The sequence below is a fragment of the Macrotis lagotis genome, chromosome 1 (genome assembly GCF_037893015.1).
Source record: "Macrotis lagotis isolate mMagLag1 chromosome 1, bilby.v1.9.chrom.fasta, whole genome shotgun sequence".
NCBI classification, from domain to species: Eukaryota; Metazoa; Chordata; class Mammalia; order Peramelemorphia; family Peramelidae; genus Macrotis; species Macrotis lagotis.
This window is the reverse complement of record NC_133658.1, coordinates 430,602,930-430,608,939: the sequence shown is the minus strand read 5'-3', so window position 1 is coordinate 430,608,939 and position 6,010 is coordinate 430,602,930.

Here is a 6,010-nt window from a genome sequence, read left to right as displayed (position 1 = left end):
TGCAACCTCATCTCATTGCTCCACCCCCTCCCAATTTACAGCCTTATGTCTGATTATAGTTATATAGAGAGGGAGGGATTCCCCCTCTTTGCCCATATTATCTTGACAGCTTCTAAGCCCAGGGTTCTCCAACCTTATGTTATATTAGGGCTGCATTAAAAGTTATTGAAGGACCATACTTAGATAATTAAATATTGTCCATGTTCAGCAGACATAGTGCTACATGAGGACCAAGGTTCTTGGATATAAAAAGTTGTCTCATAACTTCTTAGAAAATGGGGGAATGGGTCATCAATATGACAGACGAAGGCATTAAGCTTGAAAGTAAACAAAGCAAAGCAACAGCACAATGTATAAAGCTAGGTACATTCTGGCTAGTTACAACACACCTCACAGATCAATTGAAAATTCTATAAACACCAAAGAAAATTAGCATCTACCAGTTTTATTAGTGATGAAATATTGAATATTCATTCCAAACAATTTTACTTTTTCGCTTGTGAAAACTAAAATTAAAATCCACAGGCATGCACCCACAGGCCAAATTTTGGACAACCCTGGGCTATAATGTCTATAAAGTCTGGTCTGGATCCCCTAGCATCACATATACTCATTTAAGTCTCAGTAGTAAGTCTCAGTCCAGTCTGCTCTCTTGGTTTGTTTTCTCTTCAAACTTCAAACTTCTCAATTACCTTTTGTTATTCACCCCCTGCCTTCAAGGTGCTTGCTGTTCCTCCAGGAGGAAAAAAGATTTTAACCTGTAAATTTTTGTGAAAATAAACACTTAACTTTCAACTTCAGGGCAAAATGTGAATCTTAAGTGGTGCCCAGAATCTTCCAGCAACTCCCTCAGCTCATCATCATGCTGACTTTTCTTCTAGTTTGTGAGACTGGTGCATGTGAAGGGGAAGAGGATGGATGGGCAAGTGGGCTTCAGAGAAGGGGAAGCAGAAGACTAGGTCTGTTTGCATCACTATTCTCCTGAACCCCCTCCCTGGAAGACAGAAAAGGAATGAAGACCTTTGGTGGCTCTGTAGACCACTGATAGTATGGGCTCTGGGTCAGTGACCTCATCAGGGCCCCAGCACAAGACCATGCTCTGTATGAACATTTGGCACAGGACAAAAAGATAAAATGCTTTTCCCAATAAGATCAGGGGTGAAACAAGGATGTCCATTATCATCACTACTATTCAATATTGTATTAGAAATGTTAGATTCAGCAATAAGAGAAGGAAAAAGAAATTGAAGGAATTAGAATTGGGAAGGAAGAGACAAGCAGATGACATGATGGTATACCTAGAGAATCTCAAAAAATCATCTAAAAAACTGCTAGAAATAATTAGCATCTTAAAGTCATAGGATATAAAAAAATCCTCATAAGTCCTCAACATTTCTATATATGACTAGCAAGATGCAGCCGAAAGAGCTAGAAAGAGAAATCCCATTCAAAGTAACCAGACAATATACAATGCCTGGGGGTCTACCTGCCAAGGTAGACTCAGAAACTTTTTGAATACTTCTCACACAAATAAAATCAGATTTAAATAATTGGACAGGGGCAGCTAGGTGATGTAGTGGATAAAGCACCGGCCCTGGAGTCAGGAGCACCTGGGTTCAAATACGGTCTCAGACACTTAATAATCACCTAGCTGTGTGGCCTTGGACAAGCCACTTAACCCCATTTGCCTTGCACAAAAAAAACCCTAAAAGAAATTTAAATAAATAACTGGACAAATATCAATTGTTCATGGATAGGCTGAGTTAATACAATAAAAATGACAATTCTATCAAAATTAAATTACCTGTTTATTGCCCTACCAATCAAAATTCCAAAACATTACTTTAATGAGAATTAAAGAATTCCCAGGGATTTAGTACAAAAGAAGATAACTTAGCCCTACCAGATCTAAATTTATATTATAAAGCATCAGTCATCAAAACTGTCTGGTATTGGCTAAGAAATAGAGTGGTGCATTAGTAGAATAGACTAGGTGCAATAGCAGAAAATGATTATAGTAATCTGCTTTTTTGATAAACCCAGAGAATCCAGCTATTGGGATAAAAACTCTCTCTTCACTAAAAACTGTTGGGAAAATTAGAAGTTAAAATGGCAGAAGCTTGGATTAGACCAACACCTCACACCCTATAACAAGATGAGATCAAAATGTATACAAGATTTAGACATAAAAACAATATTATAAGCAAACTAGAAGATCAAGGAATAGTTTCTCTGGAAAGGGAAGCAGTTTATGACCAAGGAAGAGATGGAGAGATGGAGAACATCATTTAAAAAAACTGATTACATTAAATTAAAAACTTTTGCACAGACAAAAATCGCTGTAACCAAGATCAAAAGAAATGTATTAAATTGGGAAACAATTTTTACAACTAGTATTTCTGACAAAGGACTCATTTCTAAAATATACAGAAAACTGAGTCAATTTTTTTAAAAAAGCTGTAGTTAAAAGGATATGCAAAGGCAATTTACAGATGAGGAAATCAAAGTGATTCTAAGTATATGAAAAATTGCTCTAAATCACTAATTATTAGAGAAATGCACATTAAAGCATCTCTGAGGTACCACCTCATACCTCTCAGACTGGCTAATATGATCAGAAAGGATAATGATCAGTGTTGGGATGTGGGACACTAATACATTGCTGGTGGAGCTGTGAACTCATCCAGAAAGGTTGGAGCAGTTTGGAATTATTCCCAAAGGGCAACAAAAATGTGCATACCCTTTGATCCAGCAAAACCACTACTGGTTCTATATCCTGAAGAGATTATGACAAAGGGTAAAAACATCACTTGTATAAAAATATTCATAACAGCCCTGTTTGTGGTGGCAAAGAATTGGAAATTGAGTGAATGTCCATCAATTGGGGAATGGCTTATTAAACTGTGGTATATGTATGTTATGGAACATTATTGTTCTATTAGACACCAGGAGGGATGGGAATTCAGGAAAGCCTGTTGATGCTGAGTGAGAGGAGTAGAACCAGAAGAACATTGTACAAACTAACAGCAACATGGGAGTAATGAGCAAGTCACCTTAATGGACTTGCTCATTACTCCCATGTTGCTGTTGCAAATATCCCTCAGTGAATTCCATCAGGCACAATTATGGGATATTTGCGATGGCGAATACCATCTGTATCCTGAGAAAGAATTGTGGAGACTATTACCTTTAATAAAAAAAACATTGTCTTGTTATGTAATTTTGCTATCTCTCATACTTTGTTTCTTCCTTAAGGATATGATTTCTCTCTCATCACATTCAACTTAGATCAGTATATATCATGGAAACAACGTAAAGACTAACAGACTGCCTTTTGTGGGAGGTGGGGGGAGGGAAGTGAGATCAGGGGGAAAAATTGAAAATTAAAAATCAATAAATTTAAAAAAAAGAAATGGGATGCCTGGAGCATTCAGAGCACCCTGTGGGACAGATGAAGTCTGGTCCCACCTCTCTCCTGCTCCTCTGGACAATGCCTTCCCTCTCCCAGCCTCCCCAGCTTAAACAAGGGCTAGGCGTCCTGCCTAGCCTCCCAAGCAGTTCCAAAGTCCAAAGTTTGCAGACTGAAGGTACTCAATTGGGGAGGGACCAGAGCATTTCTTTCCTTGCTGCCCCCTCCCCCCACCTCTTCCTCAAGCCACAGTTTGGCTTTTGAATACTTAGTGCAGAGTGACATCTTAATAAATGGCATGCCTCTCTCAAGGTGGGAAAGAGGGGCAAGGAATCCCAGAAATGGAAGGTCTTTTATGCAGTTTGAAAGGCTTTGTTCCTCCCCCTACATTTTCCCCTCCATCAATATAATGATCAAGAACAGCTTTCTTTCATGTGCAAAGAAGGCCAAGAACCCTAGGTTAACTTAGAATAGGTGGGGTGGACCTGGCCTAAACTTCACATTGAGGCTGTCTTTTGACTTTAGTAACTCAAGTACCTAGGCACCAATGTAGTCAGACCCAAGTCTTTGTAATGTAAACTAACAATCCTCCCTTCACATTCTTTGGGAGGATTGTTTTGAGATTTCTTTAGTAAAATATTATAGATTGAATTTGGTTAACTATGTGCCCTATCTCCCTTGACAAGGCAAACTTTTGGGATATTGTTGAAGAGTCAACTGACTTCATCTTATCTGTTGATGTCTGGGGTATCATTCAATTCCTGGGACTAAAGAGATAATCCGGTTTCAGTTTGAAATTTGTGCTCTTTTCCCTAGTTTGCTTTGATTGAATTCTATGCCCCTTTCTGTAGGGTAGTTTTCATGTTTAGATTGTAAGACGGGGCCGGGGGGGGGGTGTGGAATCAAGTTAGGATAAATGTGATTCTTGGGCCTTTTGGTTGTGGCTCGTTTCTCGAGAAATGAATAAAGCCGATCTCTGAAATTTATTGAAGTGGCATTTGTCCCCCCCCACACACACATATTCCTCACAGAAGGAAGGTGGGAAGGAAGAAAGGAGGGAGGGAAGAAAAGAGGGGAGGAAGGGAGAACATTAGGGCTGGTCAGGGGGTGGTCAATGTTCCCGGATTCAAACCCTCTTCCCCATGCTAGCTGCTTTGTTGCCATGAACAAGTCATTCCCCTTTTCTAAGCTTCTGTATCTCCATCTGTCCAAGGAGGGGAGTCCCCCCCTCCAGACCCCCAGCCTTCTCCCTCCAAGGTCTTCTTCCTGCCTAGACCAGGTTGCTAAAAGATCCCTTCTGCTTTGTTTGCTGCCTTATCCCACAAGTTTGCTGGCCACTGGAACCCCTAGGCTTTTCTCAAACTGCTGCAGTCCAATTCCATCTTTGTCACATCAATTTAAAAAAGAGAGACTTTATTCCCTACCTCCCCAAATTTCATTAACATGGAGAGTACTGGTGAAATCCACTCCATCAACCAAAGCATATGGTAAATGTTATGCAATTTAACTTCAAGAAGTTAAATATATTGCATGTCTCTATCAGCCTCTCACCTATAGAGTTGTGACTCTCATTAATTGTCCTGGCCATTCCCTGATGAAGCATCCTATCTCTGGCAATAGCCAAATTGACAAAAATGCTAAGCAAAAGGAGACCAATCACAGAGCCTGGGGTACTCTATTAATGACCTCAGACCATCAATGAATTCAGGGCCCTACAATCCAACCAGTTCTGAATCCGTCTAACTCTCATGTCATCTAGCCCACATCCATCCATCATGGGAGAGACATCAAAAGATGTTCTAAAGCCTTGATAAACTGACCAGTCTAGGAAAGCTAAGTTATGGGGTTAAGTAACTTGCCCAAGGTCACACAGCTAGGCATTTATTAAGTTTTTGAGGCTGAATTTGAACTGAAGTCCTTCTGATGCCAGGGTTGGTGCTCTATCCACTGTACCACCTAGCTGCCCCTGGAATGACTTATTGGTAAAAATGGAGTTCAATAGGCTCCTTGTTATTATTACTTCCCTTTCTAAATGGTCTCATCCTTTGCATACATCCCACAACCTTGCTCTGGGAAACAACATCAAAAGTTTGAGGGTTGGTGCTCTATCCACTGTACCACCTAGCTGCCCCTGGAATGACTTATTGGTAAAAATGGAGTTCAATAGGCTCCTTGTTATTATTACTTCCCTTTCTAAATGGTCTCATCCTTTGCATACATCCCACAACCTTGCTCTGGGAAGCAACATCAAAAGTTTGCAGGGTCAAAATCCCCCCCCCCCCCCAACTTCTCCACAAATAATCCTGTAGTGGTTCAATAATACTGTAGTGGTTCTGTCATTCTTCAGGTTCTCCAGTTCAGTTTTGTCAGTACTCGAAAATGTCTGGGCTGGAAATTTGATCTTATCAGAGGAACAAACAAATAAACAAACAAATAAACAGACAGCCACACAGATAGAGAGTCAGAGAGGTGAGAGAGTGAACTATAAAAGGAGAGAGAGAGAGAGAGAGAAGGAATTCAAGAAAGGATTCAGGCATATAATGTTTCCCAAGTGAAAGAATCGATCAGTTCTGCTTTCTAGCAGAATGGGCTGATGGAGAT